Raw genomic sequence first — 24,649 nt, 5'->3', positions numbered from 1 at the left:
AAACACATGCGGTTACGCTGTTTGGTGTCTCGTAATGCGTATATGCCAGAACCTATTAGGCCACACTGGCGGCCATCTAGGGTGCCATCTTCTGAGGGGGTGGCAACACAGCTAGCTGATTTCACTTTGTCTCAAACAGGGGGCACTGGCGGTCAAGCTTGCCTGGGGTGTCTCATGGACTTTGACGGGTACCGGTATGTGGATCGAGCTCTCCCTGCAACCCAATCCAGGATAAGCTGCTGGACACTGAAAAGGGAAGGCTTGTTAATCCTCGTGAGAGTGAAATAAACATATATGTAGGAACTGGAATCATTTAATAAGTGCAGGACTTTTTCAGTTTTTCAGTCCAATGCCCCATTTACGACTGGGCCTGTCAGCCTTACTAATTTGTCCCGACAGGAAGAACAGTTGCTGTTAATTGTATACTATTTATGGATACTTATAGTTACTGTTCTTTTAAGGTTTTGTCCTCTGTATCACAGTCTTGGTGCTGGGCAACCAAGCATTTCACTACACATTGTACTGAGTGTGTGTGACAGATAAAACTTTAATTCGATTTGTAGGAAGACATGTGGTGCTCTACAAGGGCATGTTACTGTCAGAGAGGGAAACTGCAGGACAAGTAACGGCTTTTATATGTGTCCATAAGGGTCCAGGAAGTAATTAAGGCATCGCCTAACCCTGCTCACTTAAGCTTCTTTAGCGATAGATTATGACTTGTGATGACAGGCTAACATATGTTAGCATCTGTCACGAAGGGAAGGATTTGCACTGAGATGGGAGCATCTACACTCATTTTCATCTGTCCCTGGAGACTCGCTCATGTGGCTCGGCCTGTGGGGATGAACCAGAGCTGCTGAAACACATGAAGTTACGGATATGGTAAGAATCACTTTTCAGATGTTCTTGGAAGGGTAGTTTGCAAAGGGGCAGACTTCAAATGAACGGAAACGCTCTGCAGTTTACACTCCTAAACTACAATCTTCATAAACATCGAAAACAAATCGTCCATCCATCTTGCAAAGTGGCTTTTCCGGTGCATTGTGACGGTGAGTCTGGAGCCCATCCCAGGAAGTCCTGGGAGGGATGCCAGTCCATCACAGGACACACACACACACACACACACACAGGCACTTTACAGCTACCAATCCACCCAAAGCACATGGTTTTGGACTGTGCCAGAACATGTAAACCCCCCACAAAAGGAGCTGGGGCATGACTTGAATCCATAATCCTGGAAGTGTGAAGATAGCACTACCTGCAGAGGTTCCACATGGCCCAACAATAGGCAACACATCCCTTTACAGCTAGATAGTCATGAAGAACTGGTAGGAAATGCCAGAGACTGAGCAGGTGAAAGGTTTGCTGGACGCTATGCCCACCCAACACTGGCCAAAGACAGCCGGACCCTCACCCTGGGACAGCACCCCCACCCATCCCGTCGGAGCAGTGCGCTTGATGAACACCAACAGCTCCTCAAAGGTTCTTACTCTCATTTACTGTTGGCGCCACTCAGAGGCCGCTGTGAGATTATCATCATTTTTGTAATTAAAAAAATATGTACTTAATGAGTAGGGACACGCATCTCTGCGGACAAATGTCAGCATTTACTACCTTTAAAGCAGAATAATTTTAAAAAATAGCTGGTCTCTTTTTAAATAGCATTTGTGAGCATCTTGCCTTAGCTGCTTGTTCACCAAGCCTTCATTGTTCTGCCTGGCTGCTCAGGTACAACATCTATGCCATGTAATCAGAGCAATTTTGTGCAAATTCTCTTTTTTCTCTTTTGTATTTTTGCTTGCCATATTTTGCATATTATTTGAGACGTACCTAAACCGAAATGGTAGTGCACTCAGCAAGAAAGATAACAGGAAGTGTGTGAGAAACCTGACCAATCAGATAGCAGGAAGTGTGTGCGAAACCTGACCAATCAGATAGCAGGAAGTGTGTGCAAAACCTGACCAAGCTGATAACAGGACGTGTGTGTGAAACCCAACCAATTAGATAACAGGAAGTGTGTGTGAAACCCGACGAATTTGATAATATTAAGTGTGAGTGTCACCCGACCCTTTTTTCAACAGAAAGTGTGTGAGAAACCCGATGAATCAGATAATAAGAAGTGTCTGCGAAACCTGACCATTCAGATAACAGGGAGTGTGTGAGAAACCTGACCGTTCGGATAACAGGGAGTGTGTGAGAAACCCGACCAGTCGGATAACAGGAAGTTTCCGTGAAACCTATCAATCGGATAATAGGACGCGTGTGCAAAACCCGATGTATCGGTTAACAGGAAGTGTGTGTGAAACCTAACCAATTGTGTAATGGGAAGTCTATGCAAAACCCAACCAATCGCATAACAGGAAGCGTGTGTGAAACCCAACCAATCAGCTTCAAGGTTCCCAGGACACCCTTGATATGGTAGTAATTGTAAAAAGTTAGTCATTTTAAATATTTTGCATAATACACATGACCTTCTTAATCTTTTGTCGCAGAGAATAACTGCACAGTAACTCTCTATTATAAACATGCTACAAAGCATTTGAATGTCTGTCAGCATTAGCTGCCAACGCTACGTTCTTATGGAGACAGACAGTGCTTTAGATGCATTCTTCTTGTGCGTTATATTTGTTAACCAAAATCATATGCGATGTTGCCGAGAATAACAGTATGGTTAAACGCTGAAGGTGTTCTCACCAAGACCTCCTCTTTTATAACCCCAGGGGATGAGTTCCTACTTTCTCTAAGGGCCCCTGTCACTTGAAAGCAGAAATATGTTTTCGGTTTTATACCAACAGACTCGGCGCTGAAATTCCACGTCGGGAGAAATGGCGTACGGAATAATCTCGTCCTCACTGTCGACAACACTCCAAAAAATACCCTTGTGGGCCAGATCAAGGTTCCTTTCTATATTTGTAAAGCCATAAATTATGATTTCGACATCCCAACTGGTTGACTTTGGTTTAAAATGGAGGGCTAGCATTTTGTGGGCCCCTGGCTGGAATGTAAATGTGATTCACGGGGCCTCCTCTCAAAGCCTCTGTCCCTCCAGGAGAAGGTCCAGAGTGGCAAGACAAGCCCCTGTCACTCTATTGGTGGACCTCACCCCGTCTTACTTAGCAGAAGTTTTATCCAAAATGACAACAAAAAAAAAGGAAAAGCCGGGAGAATGAGTCTTGAGAGCAAATGGAGTTAAGGGCCGTAACTAAGGGCCCAATGGTGAAATGACTCTGACCACCCTGGGCTTTACACCAACAACCTTCTAGCCACAGACACATCCTGATCCATAGTCACATGCCACCTCCTGTCTTTCCTCTATTTGGGGCATCCTGAGGTCTAAAAAAGACTGAGCAGCTTCAGAGACAGATTAATTGTCTGAAAAACATTAAGAACTTAAAAGTACAGCCAACTATTGTTGCATTAAATCGTTGTCTGCAGGGAACAATTAATTTTATTATACCCCAATAGAGTTTTTATTAGATTAATAGAGTTTAATGATATATTATTTGACATCAACATAAAGGCACAGGGTTTAATTGGGAGTTCGCCTTTGTACCCAGAAACCACAAGGGGGACGGGGAACTGAAAAATATCATTACGTTCTGAGAAATCTCTGAGCCGGATTAGGAAAATCAATTTGGATTTAAAGTGAGTAAGAGGATAAGAGAATATCTGTACGGCAGAAGGAGGCCGTCAGTCATCACAGCAAACAGGAAGATACAAGCCCCTCTATCGGGACGCACAGGAAGTCAGCTTTGTCTGTTCCCTGCTCAGTGATTACAGTGTAGCTGACCAGTAATCGGCTTACTCCCATGTATATGTATGACGAATTAAGGATTGAAGGAGAGACATGAGCCCGTGGTCTATTTTTCTCCATGTCCATCTACTGACCTCCACGTCTCTGCAGTGATCCCTGGTTTGAGCATCCAGCTGGATGAGAATCGACGGGTTCATTACTAGGAAGGACATCTGAGGTGGCCGGGCTGGTAGTTTGAGCTGTATAATATAATTCTGGAGAGCAAAGTGGATTTCTTGTGGTATCTGGGGACCAGGGGACAGGAATGAGGTGCAGTGACCTGGCGATTAGCTCTGGAGGCACTTCTGCTGAAACTGCGCAAACTTCACATAAGAAGCGTTTCTTCCTCCTGAAACTGGCAAAAATATTTTCATTCCAAATCATCATTATTGTTTAATATTGTTCTATTCTTCTTCTCCTTCTCCTTCTTCTTCTTCTTCTACTATTAACTGTGACCCCCACCAAGAAACGTAGAGGGTAAATGATAACGATGATGATTACCATGATGGGTTGGTGCCCCATCTGGGTTATTCCTAGCCTTGCAGCCATAGGTTCTGAGATGGGCCGGTATAGATGATAGATGGATGGATGGATAGATGCAGGACGGCGTTTATAACAATAATGCTAACAATAGCAGCAATTATTATTATTATTATTATTATTATTATTATTATTTGTTCATTGCTGTATGTATAATTGATTATTATCAAAAATAATCACAATAGTTACAGAAGCCACAGTATGCATGTGAACAATTTATTGGCAGCTCTGAAGAAACCATAAGTGAATTCTGTTTGGGGGGGGGGGGGTCCTGAGCAGCACAGATGGCACCACTAACAGGTCCAAACCCAGTAAAACAAAGGGCAAGCGTAAGAAAGCTGGCCAAATACCAGCAGCCCCAATTAGCACGGGGCCTATCATCGCACATCGACGAGGGGCTCAGAGTTTTAATGAGGAGTCACTAAACTAATGTCTCATCCAGGAAAATATTACAGGTCATTTTTCCCTGCGCCTAATTGAGTTTTAAACATGTGTTTTTTCGATCTGTTTGCGTGTCGAGGAGCACACACACGCCAATGCCGTTCCCAGACTCGAACGCTCCCTTCCTGCTCCAATTTTCAGCTTTCTTATTCATCAGGACCTGGGCGCTGACAGCAGACTCGCATGATACAGGACAGGAACCCGGCCAGGCCAAGAAGCAATTTCAGAAACACTGGGGCAGATGAAAAGGGTGAGGGGGCTGGAATTGGCAACCCCCCCCCTTTCTGATCCTCGAGCCCCCCCACCTCCTACCCCCGCCCCCCCCCCCCCACCCCACCGCTGGACAGCACGTTGCAACACCAGAGCACCCCCACCTTACCCTATGCGGGCTGGCCAAATTTATAACGGTCTGTGAGCTGCAGAGTAAACATCACTTGCAAAAATAAATTCAGGGAGAGGAAAAAAATTGCTCTGGACAGACAGCGAGACTGAGGACAGAGGCTTGGGTATTTGTAGCTCTCTTTCCAGGGATAAGCTCATCCTGATCTTGCAGACGTTTCATTCCGAATCTGTGGCTTTCCTTTCGGACACTCAAATGATTGCTTTCCAGTGTGGGCCTCAGATCTGTTTCTAAAAGCATATCGCTTGTTTACGAAGGCGTGCCGCGGGCGGGAAACGGGCAGGCGTTCGGGGCTGATATTGGCCCGTATAATTTCTGAGGCGCGTGTGTGTGATCGCGTGCGTGTTCTCCGATGACATTAACCTATCATTCTGTGCTAAAAAAAGCAAACGTAAATGTGGGAAACACCAAAATGCAGGGAAGGAACTCGGATGCAAACCCAAACGATACGGAACGTTTCCATCTGTGAGTGATGTGGTTGCAAATAAAAGATCTTCTTTTGTGGTGTTAAGACCAAAGACCTATTGATATTTAAAGGTTTTTTCATTAGTTGTATTCAGGGTGTACGAACCAGAAAGGATGAGGGGTGCGTACCCCATATACTGTATGTAATTAGGCTTCATTCATTCCCCCTGGTATCAAACTCTCCTATGCCTTTGATTGCATTGACTTGGTTAACAGAAGCTGCCTTCTCCAATGATGCACATTCTGAGATAGCAGAGTCAACCAGTCCCTGGAGTAATTGTTAATAAGGGCCTTTTTCAAGGGCCCAGATGGGAAACCAATCTGCCAAGGCAGGGATTTGAACCCACAACCTTCTGCCCGAGGACAGTGTTACACACCACCTCATGCTTGAACATATTACTTGCTTAATTTCCCGCAAATGCGAGGGTGTTTCTGTACCCTGCACACATTCTCATGCTAGGCAGTTAACAGCACAACAAATCTAACGCATTAAAATGTCCTTATTGTACATTAAACCACATGTTAATATAAACTTTCCACCTTTTTACCATTTCAGAATCAGGCTGTTGTGACAAGGATCTCAGCCTCCATAAGCACGGAGAGAAAAGCACTGCTGTGTGTTGCTACAGTATGTGAGGGCGTGGCCTCATTCAAGTGATTTTGTTTTTCTGGGTAGGATAATGTTTCATATTGAGCAGCTTGGACGGGGAACCTGCACACATACGCTTTGCCAAAACTACCTGACGAATACTTAAACTGGAGCCGCTAGTCAGTCTCCAAGTAACTCCTCTATAGCGCCACACAGTGGTGCAGATCTACACAGCAAGGCCTTTTGACACCCTCTGGCATAAAAGCCTATATATAGCTTGAAGCTCTGCATGTTTTTTATTCATAACAGTTATCTTTTATAAAGGTACAACAGCAGAACCCCACTTTGCCACTTATATTATTTGTGTGCTCCTCTGGCGTGGTGATCTCCATGTGGGATTGTCCTCGGTCTCCGTTTCCCTGCACAGAATCACAACCTCTTGCCCAACAGTGTGTTCAGGCCTGCAGGGCGTGTCAGGCTTGGGCTGCTAATGAGGTCGTAGCAGAATCAGGTGACAGCTGGAGAGCCACAAGCACCTGGTGGCTTTCTGCTGCTTTTCTTTTCCTAATTTTCCCATCATGCTCTGTGTTTACCTATCAGCCACTCTTGTCTGAAATTTGGTCTGTCGAGTATCACTCACACCAATTCATATCACAACAAAAAAGCCAAGAATTCAGATGGCATGCTTTCCCAAATCCCATCACCTACTGTAATGCAAGGCTTCACCTAAAAAAGGAGGGAGGTGTGTGGCTCAGTGGGTTGGGCTGCTATGTCTGTGATTTTAAAGGTTGCTGGTTCAAATCCTAGATTTGGCCAAGTGATCTCTTGAGTAAGACCTTTGACCCCTGTTGCTCCAAGGTTTGTCTAACCTTGCTTTCTCAAAAAATGTTTGTTGCTGGAAATAAAACTGTCACATAAATTGCTATACTTTATAATTTTTTTTAATATCAGTTGCATGCTTTTGTCAAGGGTACAGAAGTTTTTTAAGACTTTAATTCAGCGCAGACAATCCCAATTCTTCACCAAGGACGCCCCTTGCTGTGATGACCACAATGAGAAAGATCGCCCTTCCCACCCAACCGAGATGGAGCTCTTTTTCCTGCACGCCAGTGAATCTCTGCGATTGCCGTCTTTGGTCTCTCTGCAGTCACATGGTTATTAAGCACACGGCTCTCTGTAAGATTCCTGTGCCCCCGAATACCAGGGAAGTCTGCTCCCCTCAAAAACCCCTGCAAAGTCAAATCACATTGTACCACAGACATTTCACAGGCAAATCTAATTACTGGGCTAAAATAGCAGTGAGTCTGCCTTTAAGTAAACATGAGAGTTACTAATTACTATCCCACAGACAATTTGCTCTCTGTTGAAACATGCCTACTCCAGCAAAAACTGTAAGTCATAATACTAATACTATAGCTCTTGCTCATAATGTTGACATTTGTTGAGAGAAATTAAATTTTAATTATGCCGGTAATGCTGCACTCTGAAGCCACATTACAGCTGAGCACCATGCATTGCTGTTCAGTTTTAAATAGCATAAATACTCAATTGATGGAGGCCATGGGTTTGACTTTCCTGAGGTACTTGACCCTGGCATGTGAAAGCAGGAGGGCCAAATTAATTTGAGGCAGATATGCTTGTGAAAATGGAAATGGCAAATTAATTACAAATCAGTCCGCTTAATGAACCCTTCATGAAGGGTTTATGTATGGATCCGAGCCTGCAGACGTCACATTCGAACCCAGGACCGATGACCTTCACCTGCTGCCCTGGGGTAGAAGTCCATGAGAGGATGGAAGTGAGACATGTAACTTAGTATGGCAGTAGGATCAGGAGACACACACACAAATATACACAAAGCGCCAGTCAACCCATTAGGCAACATAGGTGGCTGCACACACACACACACACACACACACAGATTTGTAATGATATCTTTGTGGGGACTCTCCACTCATTTCTATGGGGAAAACTCTAACCCTAACACGATGACCTTAACCCCCACCCAGTAACCAAGCAAAATACAAGACTTCTGGCATTTTAACTTTTTTTTATTGCATTCACAGTTCTTTGTATGGACCTGAAAAATGGTCCCCACAACGTCAAAATAACAGGTTTATATTACATTATGGGGAACATTTGGTCCCCACAATGCAATATAAACATAATCCACACACACACACTGCTGATCATTGCTTCGCTGTTGTCTGTCTATTACTACTTCCTCCCATCTTCTTCCGCACCATGTAGAGAATCAATCAGATTTCAGTCAGGCAGGATTCACACGGCAGGCATGCTTAAAGGGCTATCACTCCACCGTCACTCGCTCTGCATCTCCCAGCGGCTCAGCGGTGGAGGACCTTCAGTTCATCTGCATCCCATGTCCAATCCATCTCTTGTGTCACTTTCATTCCGGGGGAGGTAAGCTGTGGAACCCACTCTGAATTTGCTCAGTCATTCTGAGAAACCCCCTATGTAGGGCGACACGATGCTCTACGGACCCCACCGTGGTGGAGGATTATGGGAATGATCAAGAGGAGACTGTAAGCTGTGGCGAGCTGCTGTTTGATGTAGTTTGTCCAAGACAAGAGGTCTCAGATGTCTGATACCTTTCATGCGAGCTGCTCAAAAAGCTTGTTGGATGCTGAATAATGCATTTGAGATGCACAGTTGATGAAATGCATGGGGAGAAACTCACTTCCTCGCCTCACTAAGGGATGAAAATACCTGGCAGCTTCTGATGTTGGCTGAAAACTCAGTAAATTCAGTATGAAGTTTAATTATTGGTGCATGGCTCGCCGAGTTAGGGAGCCGTTTTCACCAGTGGGCCGTTAAGCCTTTAACCCCAGTTGTTCCAGGGACTGTGGCACCCTACTTACTGTGGATAAAAGTATCTGCTAAAAACCTGTAATTAATTAGTTTTCTCTAAGTCTAATTAATAGTGCTAATAGAGTGAGAAAAACAGAAATTCTTTAAAACACAAACAAATGAATCAATGTCTCTTAATTGTCGGGTGATATAATGTTTCGATCTGCGACACCAAATTAAAATGGTTTAGTGGACAAGTCCATATAGAACTTCAATTTAGTAACTGATAAGTGTGTGACTTTAAGCTTAGAGTCCCAGCCCTCCAAGGAACTACGTCAAATTCCTAAAGGCTAAGTGCGTTTACTGTTATATTCTACTTAGGGTGTCAACCACATAATACTGCAAGCAGTGCAAATCAAGCAAGAAAAACTGCTAAGGAAATAAACAATGCGAACAGATCTAACTTAATTATGGGAAGGCTGGTAATACATCAAGGATCATTCTTCAGTTTTTACAAGACAATCAGATTCCGTGGGTTTCCACCATTAAAATTACTTTGACATATTATCATAAAGAAGCACATTTTTACTGTGGAGAGGGCAGGATGTGGACTTGAAGTTTCCAGACCGCAGAATTAGAGTCTTCGATGACAGTGAATGGTACTCTTTTTTGCATTTGTCACTAAAAACATTCGTCTGGACACTTCTGAGCACTGGCCATGTTAACAGGAACTCTTCCAGATGACAAATCAAATGAACGGATAACCCAGAATTATTGGGAAGCCCAATGGAAAAGAAGACGATTTGTTTTAGACTTTGCAACTGTATAGTAGGCTTGTAATTGCTAGAGGTGCAGCTAAATTGTGGCAAATATGACGCTAAATTGTTCAGAAAACATTCAGGCACAGATGTTTACGTGTGTGGTAATCATTCGTTTCCAGACCACTGAGATTACAGCTAAGTCATAGCCGCATTGCTAATCCCTGACCTACAAGTATTTTAACACTTACCTTACAGTACATAAAATTGATCTTCACAGTCCATCGAAGTCAACCACTATGAGCCGCGCAAAGTCAATTGAAGTCAATGATGATGAAAGTAGGACCTTCAAAGACTGAATAAGCAATGGACCAAAATGTTCTGCATTTCCAAATCATACAATGCTACAGAATTCCTTCCATTAAATATCCACAATGCAATTACCCCTCTCATCCCATACATGCAAAAGCATATTGACAAGCATAAAAATTTTAAGTTGTTGGGTGTTCGGTATCCAGAGCATTTGACAGTCTTATGGCACAAAACGAGAAGCTTCTTATTTTGTATGTCATCTTACTAATGTGTGTGTGTTTCCCCTTTAGGATATTTTACAGGCAATATCCTGTGTGCATGTTATATGTTAACCCTCATATGCGTAGATGCAGGATTCAGCCAACGGAAATCTTTAGAAAAGAGAAACATCACATAAAGTTATTGCCATACAACAGGCCTTTCTGCAGGATGAGTGACCACAATTCCAGAGCAATGGTGGGCTCGAGAGTGATCGTATTTTCATCAGTAGGAAAGGAAATTCTCTCTTGAGAAGTTTAGTGAGTATTCATCTGTTTTTCGCTATGGATACAAGTTACAGCTGATCCAAGCCCCCCTCCCAGTTGAGTTCTGTTACTCAGGCTCTGTTTGTTTTGGGAAGTCTGGCCCTGTCCATGTATTCCTGGGTGGTGATGGAGGGGGAGGGGTCTTAGACCAGCTGTGGTGCTCCTGACGTTTCAGTGACTTGTGCCAGTTTATTTTTTATTCACAAGAATGAGCGTGAGGAAGCAGAAGGCGACAGGGATGAGGGGAGGGTGTGATTGTTGCGACTGGGCTACATATCGCGATAGAGTTGTAGCGCATGCGGAGACTCGGCGATGGGCATGGAGGTCCTCGGCGATGGGCATGGAGGTCCTCGGCGATGGGCATGGAGGTCCTCGGCGATGGGCTTGGAGGTCCTCGGCGGTGGGCATGGAGGTCCTCGGCGATGGGCTTGGAGGTCCTCGGCGATGGGCTTGGAGGTCCTCGGTGATGGGCGGATGCTGCTCCATGTCGAAGCTGCAGGATCTCAGCAGGTTCCCCTTCATGAAATCCATCACTCTGCCTTGAAGCGCTCGCTCCCTTTCTCGCATGAACTTTACCCGGTCTGGCATGGCTGCTATCTTCATGCTCGGTCTTGTCACCACGCACAAGGTTTTAAATAGACAAGAGCATAACAGAAGCAAAAATAGGTCAATGTTTCCAACTGCATGGCTTCATTATGCTTATTAATCAAGTTTTGAGGAGCCATCCATCTGTTTTCTATAAGCGCTGGTGCAGTACACTGAGCTCAAATTCGATCCCAGGAAGGACAGAGAATATAATGGCAGCTACTCCAGTAGGAACATTATGGCTGAACATATGGATGATATATGAACTACTTACCTCTAGAAAATATCTTACACTATTACAAAAGGCCTTTACCACCCGTTTAAGATAAACAAGATATACAGATATACATCCCATCCAGGGTGCAGTCCAGCCTTGTGCCCTGTGCTCACTGGAATACACTGGAATACCCAGCACTGGTTAAGCTTTGGAAACATAAACAGATGTATAATCATATCTGATAAATATGAAACACTGCAAAATACTATTTTTATTCCACCCTGTGAAAAAATACTTCATAACTGGCCGTTCAGTTAATATGCAAGTAGGTTTTCCCTCTTTCTTCTTAACAAAGCGCACTGTGGGTGTAAAGTGTGGTGCTCAATTGCAGAACAAGATACTTGAAAAACACTCACAGGCGTTTGCTGGCTGCTCGCGCAGCGTATCGACTGCTCCACCTGAGAAAAGCAAAGCTCCCAAATTTTACGGCCCGTGTTTCCTATAAGCAATGGGATTATCGTCACATGCTGATCTGGGCATGCTTGACTAGAAGTCACCATATGGAGGCAATTTCTGTCCAGAATTCATACCGAGCTTCCCTCAAACAATATAAGGCTCCTTCACACTGCGTGCAGGACAGTTTTCATTGCTGAGTTAATTCTGCCAGGACTTCTGCGAAATCATGCTTCTATTTCATCTATTTTGTGTTGCAAGATAGATAAAAACCTGATAATGATTAATTACAGAAAATATGCATGTAATAATTAAAGTAATACAATGCTAAACACATGCATATATGAATAATTATGTTTAGAATTAATAAATGTGTTTTTCTTTGTTCAGAACAGTAATGAAACATTATTCCTAGCTTTACCTAATTTAATTAAGGACAATTCCCTCTGCAATCCTCCTCAGGATACGTGGTTGGAAGATGGAATGAAGAATGGATGGATGGCTGGATGGATGGATGGATGGATGCATAAATGCATGCATGGATGTAACAAATTCCCTAGGCTGACACAATGCTGTACCCTGGCAGGTGGAAAATGACATCACATCCCAAGCACAGTGCCCATGCAACCAGTGGAGACAGCCATCATTTCAGCAGACACCTTTCAGCAAATCTGCCACCCGCTGTCACCAATCAGGGCAGGAAATCACAGACGTGTTCGGGGCTTGCCCCCTCCCTCACTTCCTTGGAACAGACAGTGGGCGAGAGCTCTCTGCTGCCCTGGGGGCTTTTCAAAGCACCCCGTCGGATCAGACGGAACAAACCCCCCCCCCCCCACCCCCAACTCCCTGAGATGGCTCGGAAACGAATACCAGACCTTTGGCATGTCCCGTTACTCCCACTTAGAGGGGGGTAACAATGGGGCATTATGTTTTGTCATCATGTCCAAAGTCATAAACCGGAAGGGGGTGGGGGTGTCTCGTTGCGAGCTCTCACACCTGATGGTGTGCTGCACAAAAGGCCAATTCTCCAGGGGGGTGTGGGTGAGACATGAGGAGGACATTGTTGTGGAGTAAATAACAGCCCCTGTTCTCCTCCAGGACTCCTTGCTGATGATCTAATGGGCTGCACATCCCTGAGAGGAGAGGCCCTTCACAATGACTCTTCATCAGGAAGACTGGGACCCTATAAAGCTGAGACCCCCAGGGGGCGGTGTGTGGGGTTAGGACGCAGTGCCTGTGATCGGAAGGTCACCGGTTTAAGTCCCACGGTTGGCAAAGTGATTTCACCATTGGGCCCTTGAGTACGGCTCTTAACCCTTAATTTCTCCAAGGACAGACTGACCCTGATTTCTCAAAAATGCAGGCCACATTTGATAAAAGCATCAGTTAAATAAGTAAAATGAACTGTAACGATGCACATACATGAATGATGTCAACTGACTAGATTAGAGGTAAAAAAAGAAAACAACTCACCTCAATTAAATCTGTCTGCCAAACAGCAGTCAGTGGCACAAACAAAATGACACAATGATCTATCTTCTGTAAAAAGACCATGGGTACACAATACACAAGAAAGAAATACCAAACTGCTCGTGGGAGTTTTCTGTTAACTATTAAGGGACGTGGACAGGTTTTCATTTCCACAAATGTTGCACCCCCCTGTGATTTAAATCATAAAAGAAAGAAAAAAAAAAAGTTTTCATAGTTTAGAAAGACCAGCTCTTCTTGGTTCTTCTGAAAACTTACCTACACTAAAAACGATGTAGGCAAAGGCAAATTCCTGTCACAAACTGCAAACAAGATGTTTTATTGGCTATAGTGTTCAATTTATCACAGCATTTCCAGAATAAACATCTTTAAATTCAACAGCGAATTGCAAAGATAAAAATATGACACTTATCGTCCAGGGAAGTTATTAATTGTACAATATTTGAAGTTTAAAAAAATCACAGAATACGCATAAGGCAGTGACACGTCGTAATTTTATCATTCTCACTATATTTCAGACAATAGAATCTGTATCAGATTTTCCCAAGAGAAAAAATGATTACCATTCAGGAAGAAAAAATGGAGTGTAGGTGTTCGAAGAGCTTATATATAATGACAAACACTTGTCAGAGTGTCAGAGAGAAAGACACCCTCTCCATCACCGATTCCAGCCGCAGCGCTCGCTATCAGCGCCCTCGGCCATTCCTGCGCTGTGAGAGAGCACCGCTGCAGCCCGTGTGCGCTTCGCAGATACCGCCATCCAGTCCGCTATCAGATCCGCGGGGAGGTGTCGCGGAATGACGCGCAGATGCTCCTCTGAAGCTGGAGCGGTGCCATAGACTACGCGAACGATGTTTCAGACGCCTTAATTCGTGTTCTGCGATGGAGACACTATAACGTCATCCTGCAGTTCATGTCCCGGTATCTAGCACGTATCCAGCGTTTGACGCTGTTTTTCCTGTGGCCATTTATGCCACCATATAGTAAATGTGCGACCATACAAATGAACAAACAAATAAATCCAAGTCAATATTATAACATTAAAGTAAAGATCGTACAATGTGATGCCCGTTCAACAAGTTTTTCATCAAATCCGGTATAGGTAGTGATGGGGAAGTTACTCAAACGCTCTGGATTTGTACTTTCTGGACCCGAACTTTCCACCTCCGTCTATAATGGATTACTTTGGTGAATAACTTCCCCGATCCTGGGTGCAGGGCCACAGTGCACGCCGGATGGGATTGCAGGCCATCGCAGGGCACGCAGTCACAAACGGCTAAGCCGTTACCCTGCAGAGCCGGCACGATCGGTACTTAGAGCTATAAATATAAAAGCCCAGGGAGAATACGAAAGCATCCACGGAGGTGCGAGGCAACAGGGCTCAAAACAATGGGAGTTAATACACTTAAAAACCTTCTTTTTGGCATTAGAAAATTTGTACCTTTAATTATTTATCTTGGTTATTTAATTAAGCCAGAATAAGTCAGAATAACCTCGGTTATTGAAACCACCCCCCCCCCACACACACACACACACACCCACACATACACATACACATACACACACACACTCACAAATAATTACCCTTCCTCTTCGTTAACGACTGAATCTTCTTCAGGATCTAATGCTAAATCCTTGCTTGCCACCTCCTGGCAGAAGAAGGGATTGCGGCGGCAAAATGATTTATAGGCCCGTTGGCCTCTATGTTACGTAACGTTTCACGTTGTCGAATGTTTGTAAAATGACAATCCAAGAGGATATGTGCTAAATACCAAACAACATTCAGTGCATTGAGTTTTGTTTAAGTATAACATGCTCGCATTTTCAGGTGTGACCTACTGAGGGTTTCATTTTGTATTACTAATGCCAGGAAGTTGGCGCAGTTCGAGGTCCATAGTTTTTGCAAAAGATAAATAAGTTTGTCTGTCAGCACACGCAATACCGATTGAATTCTTGCAGATGTACTTGTTTCATTCACAGACAGCCCCAGTCCGACTCCCACCCCCCTCCAGAGATGGAGTCCTCAGGTAAATCCTCACTCGGAACACGCACAGACACTCCTGCAAGCCTGAAGTGAACTGCGGGGATGCAGGTTACCCCCAGTGCATGCTGGGTATACCAGATCTGGTCTTTCTGCATTTCTCCCATGTTTCCCTTCTCAACCTCAGGCACAGAAAATATGATGGTAAAAGGCAATATTTTTCAATAACAGTCTTGCAGGTTAAAATCCCAAGAATTCCCAAGAGGTCAATAGAGGGATTCATGGAGCAGATGGGTTTTAAGGCATTTCTGGAAGGTGGAGGCTGATGACTGGATGTGGTTCTGCTGCTTGCTCCACCATCGGGGATCCACACATTCGAACCATGTGGAGAGACACTTCTTATGTGGTGGAGGGGGCTCGAATCATTACCCCCAGGTTAACAGCAGGCCTTGGTGGAAACAGTGTAATTCTGCCTGTACAGTGATTAAAGAAGAGGATTCCCATAGGTTTCCATAAATGCTGTCTGGCCTGCCCCCCTATTCTGAAAACGGACCTCCCCAGTGAGCCAGGGAGCTGGGGGCATCACCTTGTTCCCTTCCTCATTCCCTCCCAGGTGAACATCTTCACTGGGTCTCACCACAAAAATACGAGAATCGTTACTGGTTCATCCCCTTTTGGAGGCTGATGTCACCTCTGTGACTATGCGTCCAGTCAGCAGCTGTGTTGACCACCACTCAAACCATTCATCTGTGTGGGGCTGCTGAAAAGAGTCAGAACTTCGCCTTGGCAGATTCCAGGAAACAGAACAATGATAATGGAAACAGATATCCTTCCATAGTCTTCGTGTGTGTTTTTGGGCGATGGAATCACCGTGAAAACACAGCAGAAACACACAAGGCAAATCTTGATTTTTTTCACTCTTCAGTGCAGATATTTTCCCTTCTTTCCTTGTCTCCATGACCTTGTAGACAGCCGTACAGAACGCCTTCTCCCACATGATTAAACACATTTTTATATTTTAAATGCCCCCCTGCTTTTGGTTATTACACACAGAATCAAAGAGCCATCCTCTTCGCTTTAATAGGAGGATTCAAAGGTAGCCTCGACACACCGGAGAAACTCCCTCACCATGCCCTGAGGCACCTGTCAATTCCCACCATTTGAAATATCATCACTGGGAGTGTGTGAATCATTTGGGGGAAGCTTTACTGAAGGACACATGCATCACTTAACTGAGGTGGAGAATCTTTGAAATATTTACAGACAATTCACTTAATGGGAAAAAAGGGTTGCTGAAGCATTTTTTAGGGGGAAACATTGTTTGCAGTTGCCTGGCCTCTTATAATAAGATTTTCTTTCTGTGCAGGAGAGCAGTGTAGGCAGAGATCTGCTGGATAAATAAATGGCACAAGTTATTTTAAAAAAGAATAATAATAATCGGTCCATCTTCCACCCGCTTATCCTGGTCAGGTTCACCCTGGACAGGATCCTAGGTAGTCACATGGCACAAATATGCATGCACTGCCATACAAATAAGTCCAACTATGTGCCTTTTGGCTGCAAAAGAAAGTCAGATTATTATTATTATTATTATTATTATTTTTATTATTATTATTATTATTATTATTATTATAGGATGCTGTGCCTCTGAGCGGAAGGTTGCAGGTTACAATCCTACACTTGAGTGGTATCACTTTTGGGCCCTTGACCAAGGGCCTTAACCGCCAATTGCTCCAGGGACTGTCTGACCCATTTTTCTCAAAAATATGTCACTTTGGATAGAAGCATCTGCTTTATTAAAAATGTCACAACAACAAAGATAATAATAACAATGGGGCGAATGGCTTCACAGTGAGGTGCTCTGTGCTTTTTTTGGATACTTTGGAAGCCTTTTCCGTGTCCTGTTAGCCAAACACTTCTCATGCTCCCCTGGAAGGGACCATCCCACGTTAAAGCTCAGGTCCATTTCCCAGCTCATGCACAGATGGAAATGTATTCCACCTCTATCTAAGGGCCTAAAGCCTCCTCGGAAGAGATGCTCCTCTGGGATCCTATCCATTACGAGCTGATCCCTGTCGTGTCAAGGTTAAGCTTCTCATCTCTCATTAGTTCCTTGCACTATGTAATGATTCTTTGCTTTTGGTTTATCGGTGATTGGTTTCCAGGTGTCTCTTCCCCCCATGCTCTAAGGGCAGCACTGGGTCACGGCATCATTATGGACTCCTCTTGACAGCATTATCGCTAAAGCTACATAATTCATCTTCACACACACTGGATGCGTGTTCATTTAACACGTGCTAATGGATGAACCACCTCACATGTTCTGTTTGAGTCTGACGCGCAGGAGCAGGACAACAGAAGTCGAGCTCCGTTCTTGTAAAGCTGAACAAGCCTGAAGCCGACTATCTACGTAGACGAACACGGATAAGTTAGGAACACCTCACCTGACCTGCTTTGTGAAATACCCTCAGGGTCCAGGAATATTATCCATCACCTGCATCGTGATGTCATTTCCTGGCAGGGGTGGTTCAATGTCTTTCAACCTGCCTCTGCCTGGCTATTCCAGCTGTAGATCCAGATGCTTTAGCAACCCAGCACATTTGCGAGGCATGTTGCCACAACTACAGTGGCACGTGTTAGCTGTGATACCGCAGACAGCTGCCAAGCGCAGCATTCCGCCAGGCGACCATGCTCCGTGAATCAACGCAACGTGCCGTGGCTTCGTCTCAATGTTCATTTTTGGGGACAGTGTCACATGACCACGAGATTTACCTTTAGCATCCTGTAACAATCCATTTGCCTAAACGTTTATGATTGTCTCCTGAATGCTAATGCAACTTACCCAACCTCATTCCAATAAAAAAGCTATGATTTCCATGAATAAAAAGAATAAGTCAATGATTATACAGTGCAGTTTGCATTTAGCAAAAACTCATCCTGAAAATATATCGTTCTTCTACAGACACACAAATGATCGCCTCAATGACTCACCAATAACGTTAGCCTATTCCACAAGATGTTCTGTTAGGGGACGCTTTCTGCGTTGTGATTTTCCTCATCCCCGGCACACTTGTTGTTTGCCGTTTGCTGGAAGTAAGCAAACGAGAGCAAGCCAGATGTGAAGCACGTGTGGATAGACAGTCGTCCTCCAGGATCCTTGCCAAGGTCAGTAGTGTGAGTCACTGAAGTGCAATATTATTTCATTGCTACACCATCCTTCAGTCTTTCACCACTGGAGTATGAAATTATCTCTCTCTGGCTTTTATCTTCTGTCTGGACAGCTGGTGGGGATGCAGCAGAGGGCTTATGAAGATACAGGGGGTTTGGCCTGTGGTGTCGAGTCCATCAGCGCCAGGTTCTACAGATCATATGTCCTGTTTTCACGATCATCTTACTATGAAATGTCTGTATTTTCCCAAGTCATGTTTTCCTCCATGCCTGAGCAAAAATCTGACGTCTAACTGCTTTTGCATTAGCTAAACAAATCACACTTTGTTGATTTGATTCCGGTGATTAGTAATACTTCTATCAAAATTACAAAAAACTTGATTGATTACTGGATTTTTATGAGGTTTTTATTATACCTTTCCTCTGTCTTACTGTAAGCACCTTAATTTGTATTTGTAATCCTTGCTTTGTGTTTACTTTGTAATGTAACTGACAGTTATTGTGAATATGACGATAAACTCTGGAATCCTGACTCTCAAATGCAGAACCTCTTCAATTAGCGGCACTCCAATGCACAAAATAAAGTGTTTCTAGGTTTCGTGATGCACTGCGAGCAAAGCCAGGCCAAACTATGGCTCCATCCAACTGTCCAGTGTTGTCACTATACATTATTCCCAGCCTATTTTAGTATCATGTGCTTCAAGACTCAGGAACAGCTTCTACTACAGTAATAAAAAAGTTAAATACACACTGATAACAGTATATTCCCAATTACCACTGTTATTTATAAATCACTGGCACTTTAAACATCAGTGCCTTGTCCTACTAATATGTCACTGTATATTGTATATATTCTGTGCTACTGTTCACTATTCTGTTGTTGCTGTTTATTGTTGCTCATCACCATCTTGAATAAATCTGCAGAGACACAAGTACGCATCTCATTGTACTCATACTTGTACAAATGACAATAAAGCTTTCAAATTTGACCTGAATCTGATATTTCAATGTCACTCTAAAAAAGACAGAGCAATAAACATCCCCTCAAAACATACGGATGCCAGCATCTCAGTGTGTCTTTTGCCAAGTCGTGATGCAGTTTGGCTGACGATCACATGATTACGTGTTATTAAAAACACACATTGCTTAGTCAGTAGCATCTAGAGCCACATACCGCCAGGATCTGGGGACTGAATCCTGCCTGAACTTTGGGCATTTTTAGATTCCGCATCTTCTGTGAGAATTTCCTCCCACCATCCAAAGACATGAAATTAGGCTAATCAGTGTTTCTAAATTGCCTGTATTGTGTGATTGATGGTGTGTATATTTGTGCCCAGGGATGGAATGACACTCAGTGAAGGGTGTATCTTAGCCTTGTGTCCTGGGATAGGCTCCAGGCCCCCCTCTGTGACCCAGACCAGGATAAGCAGTTGCAAGACGGATGGTCTTTTAGTTTTTTCATGATAATGTAATAACGGCCGTGGCTATCTGACCCATGGGAATACATGCTCATTGTGGGAGATTATGTTCCTCATTAAACCAGGGAGATAACTTTGGGAAACAGTTCAGCTATGATTTCCTTGACCTCTGTCTTTATTTTCTCTTCACTTATAATCTATTTTGGGCATAAGCCCTGAAGGTAAGCTCTCAGTCTGCACCCAAAGACATCTGTCAGCTCACCAGGGTGAAAAGCGGCGGCGTTTCCAGTCATCAGCCGATATTTGTGCCTGGGGGCCCGACTTCATCTTCAGTACTTTTTGATTCCAAAGATATAAGCAGAAAAATCATGGATGAAGAACTCACTTTAAAATAAATATTTAAAGAGCGACAAGGAGAGAAAAACATTTTGATGTTTTCTCCTTTTGACTAAAAACACACAGTGACTCCAGCCCACAAGAGCAGGGGAGCGTGGCGTTTTCACTCAACCTCATTTTTGTTTTCAAGAATGACTTTTGATCCTAGTAGCTTGAAGCACTAACAAGTGCCCTTGCTCAGTTAGAGTAACAATCAGTTGGTTAAGCTAAAAAGCTCCACCCGTTGTGGCCAGGGACTGGGTAAGGAATCAGTGCTCTGTAATTATGAACAGTGCTGTCATGCTCTTCTGTGGGAAACAATCCCATTCAGCTGGAATTCGTCTGGAAGGTTTGGGAAACACAGGCCCTGACAACGGTGAATAATGAAATATTTGTGGTAGAAAGTGTCAGCTGTGGGGCGGCACCTCCAGTGTCCAGGGAAATTCGGCAAAATATCTGCACGGCTTGAATAATGACTGATCGTTCCATTTTTGTCCATGAAAGATAAACTCTGCCTGACATTCAATATGGCTGCCTAATTTATATTGCTTCATGCTAGTCCAGAGGGGAATGAAAAAAAAAAATATATATATATGTGTGTGTGTGTGTGTGTGTGTGTGTGTACGACTGTTTTCTCTAAAAGCCCTCTTTGGCCTTATTGGCAGAGTAATTTATTAGCCTCCCCACCAAGAGCTTTGAGTCAGTGCATTTGCCAGCGACTTATTCGCATCCCATTTCAACCGTTTGTTTTTCCAAATTCAGATATTTATAAGGGGCAGTAAAAGACTGAGTCTCAAATGAGATTTGTATTTATCAGAGTCTTTAAAACTGCAGTTACACATCAATTATTATATTTAGAATGTTTATTACTTTGGTATTCACGTAGGTTAAATGTTTATTACTTTGGTATTCACGTAGGTTAAATGTTTATTACTTTGGTATTCACGTAGGTTAAATGTATCTTAACTGAATTACATTTATCTAGGTTCAAATTTCACCCTTGCTTTGGGTGTTTAGAGTATATATGTAGATTTTTCTGAGAAGAAGCAAAAACGTGGACTGTCTAGCAGGGAGCTGGGAGGGAGCAAAAACGTGGACTGTCTAGCAGGGAGCTGGGAGGGAGCAAAAACGTGGACTGTCTAACAGGGAGCTGGGAGGGAGCAAAAAACGTGGACTGTCTAGCAGGGAGCTCAGAGGGAGCATTATCGTGGACTGTCCAGGGGTCCCCGAGACCCGGGTTGGGAAATACTGCTCTAAATTTTCCACAGTGTGTGTGTGTGTGCCCTGTTACGGGCTAGCAGCTCACCGAGGGTGTACCCCTGTACCCCTGCCCTGTGCCCAGTGTTGCTTGGGATGGGTTCCAGGTTCCCCATGACCCTGATCTGGGTAAGTGGGTGGAAGACGGATGGTTCTAATCTTTTACTAATACCGTTAACACTGTGTTCCGCTGAAATTCAACCAAACCAGCTGACACGATTGCCCCCTGTTGCCGAGTCAGGATAAACTTTGGGTTCTTTCATCTACCCTTAAGATCACATATTGCCCACATATTCAGGAGAAACGGAAAGCTGCTTTTCAACAGGAGGGAACACGGCAGGACATTGTGATCATTCCGCCTAGCAACTACACGACAACCATTTGTTAAGAGTCTCAGTATCCATTCGGGCAAGCAGGATCTCAAAATACAAATACATGGACTGTTTTCTCTAAAACCCCCTATGAACGTATTGGCAGCATGATTTATTAACATGGTCTGACTTTGATTGATTTTGTTAGAAATCAATTCAATGACAGCTATTTATCTGGATTACAGTTCAGTCGGGTTTCATTTTTCAAATTCAGGTATGGATAATGTACAGAACAAGATATTTATGCTATCTTACCTTCGTCTTTCCCTCGTGGCGCATTCACAGTTTATGTCCTACGTCATTTATTAGAAAATAACCAACAATGCGCCAGAACCATTGTCCGACCATGCATATTTATCCAGTGCCAGTAGATGGCAGCATACACCGTTATAAGTTGAAAAACAATATTAAACAGCATTATTTTAGTATTAATTTTCGGTAGAATATATTACGTTATATATCATGTTCCTAAGATTTATGAATATGAATGTTTAAATATCAAGCAACATTTACTTGATGCAAAGCCTGAAAAACGTATAGATTATTACTTTTTCCAGCATGTGATGCTCTGCTTCCCCGTGGATATCTGTGGATGTGGTATGCCTGTGGATACGACGTTACAATTACGGACTATGCCCACGTATAGTCCTCATCCGGTACAATGTGCTTAAACCACCATACCCCCCGCTTTTATTATGCACAACTTGCCTTCATCCTGCATGCTCTCTCTCTCTGGTTCAGTAGTCAGGCGGCACCCATATAAACAAACGCACATACGGATTCTAATCATGGAATGATTGATCATTTCAACTGGGGAATGAATATGGAATTAACAAATGCCATTTAACTATTTTCCAGTGATAACAAAGCTACACATTTGAGAGGTTCAACTGTCTGCGAAGCTGTCACAGATTTGATCCTTGGGCGCTTACGTTTAACTATGGCTCTTCCGCTGCATCTCGTAGCAGTTCGTTACCGTTCTAACATTGCTTTGCAACGTCTCTGTAACAGGCAGGTTGCAAGCTTTTGTTTTCCTTCCAAAAATCAATTTCAAAACATCGAGAAGGTCCCCCAGTCCTGCTTTAGGGGTTTACCCTATTTTTCATTCTTAATTATAGATGCTATTATTTGCATATTTTTTTAAAATCCTGGATTATTCGTTCTTGGTTAAATCATGTTACAGGTAGAGCTAACAGGTAGAAATATTGCCCACTTTGGTAGATAATGTTAAACTCATGTTACTAATACAGCATTACCTGTGAAATTACATGACAGAAATAAAGATTATTTTTAGGTTCTAGGTCTGATTAATTCAACATCATATGTCATTTACACTATTCCTCTGTTTTATTGCTCTATATCCAGTGGAAGGAAAGGAAAATTTGAGTTAATTTCCCCAGTCTGTCTGACATGGGGAATCTTCAATGGCCTGGTGACGGAAACCTGGTGCTGTTGAAAAGATCCTTTCCAAGGGCCCAGTAAAGTAGTTGCATTTATTTCTCAAAGGCTTGAAAAAGAATTGTGTGTGGAATATCTAGTGAGTACAGGTTCACAGCAGCCTGAAGGATACAAGGGTGAAAAGAACTTTTTGAGAAGGTACTGTGATTTATGGCATGACGATTCAGCATTATGAGTCACCATTAAGCTTGCTGTCAACCATGGCAGATGGTTAAAAGACGACTATCAAACCATGGAATATTCTCCTTTGTTCCACTAAAAGATACACAAGATACTGGATTCTTCTATCAGTGAATTTATTTGTTTTATTTGTATTGGGCATTACCACACGCAGAAGGCTTAGGGCTACAAAATGAAAGTGTTTATTTTTAAATTTCATTAAATGAAGCGACGCTGTGTCGCACGCTTGATTCTGTCACATCACCGTCTCAGCATGAAACTCAGACACATAAAACCAAAGGCTTCATCTCAGATATTTCAGTGATGACATTGTGGCCCTTTCCCCTGAAATATCTATGATGTTTAGCAACGGTTGGTTGGTAACTGAGAATTAAACTTCGCCTCACTCATCGTGCCCCGCAGATATATATTCAAGGGTTGCCAGGAAGGTCTGTCTGATGCTTCTGTGTTAGATTAATTCAGCTCACACCTCCGGAATAGCTTCTCCAGTGTGCTGAGTGAACCTGAGGACATTGAGGCTGAGTAGACTATGTTCAAGGCCTCAATCGTTACAAAAAGTGGTGACCAGAACGAGGTCGTTGCCTGCCATGGCAATGACCCTAGGACCAGCTGGTGGACACCAGCGGTGAGAGAAGCTGTCGAGCTAATGAAGAAAGCCTTCAAGGCAGTACTGTCAGCTGAAAGGCAACGACAGACCAGACGGGCTGCAACAAAGGCAGTCACGGTGGCAAATGTTTTTATGCGGAGCAGAGGCCATGGGGAGAGGCTATTGGGTGATTCCCAAGACAGTTTGGCAAACCCTTGAACTACTCCTTCAGACAGAAGAGCCAGCTGAGGCAGTCTGGGAATCTTCTAAGGACACCCCCTGGAGGGATCCCAGTGAAGCTGTTCCAGGCTTATCCCACTTGTTGGAGGTCCTGGGGCAGATCCAGGACATGCTGGTGGGATTGTATCTCCCAGATGGCTTGGGAATGCTTGCGGATCGCCCGGAACGAGTGCCCTTGCAGAAAGAGGTCTGGGATGACCTGTTTGGCACACTGCCTCTCTGAAGATGGATGAATGAATGAA

General features: G+C 43.7%; 1 long non-coding RNA gene across 1 annotated transcript; it reads right to left on the bottom strand.

Annotated features, from left to right (window-relative positions):
• Nucleotides 1-12,747: 12,747 nt before the first annotated feature.
• Nucleotides 12,748-22,288, bottom strand: LOC111846384 (uncharacterized). The gene is made up of 4 exons (XR_011993834.1): nucleotides 22,199-22,288; nucleotides 20,203-20,275; nucleotides 18,346-18,441; nucleotides 12,748-16,741 (listed from the first exon to the last, which is right to left on the bottom strand). It is a non-coding gene; the product is annotated as an uncharacterized lncRNA (long non-coding RNA).
• Nucleotides 22,289-24,649: the final 2,361 nt, after the last annotated feature.

The sequence above is a fragment of the Paramormyrops kingsleyae genome, chromosome 11 (assembly GCF_048594095.1).
Source record: "Paramormyrops kingsleyae isolate MSU_618 chromosome 11, PKINGS_0.4, whole genome shotgun sequence".
NCBI classification, from domain to species: Eukaryota; Metazoa; Chordata; class Actinopteri; order Osteoglossiformes; family Mormyridae; genus Paramormyrops; species Paramormyrops kingsleyae.
Note: the sequence above shows the minus strand (reverse complement) of the source record. Positions and strands in the feature narration are given on the sequence as shown.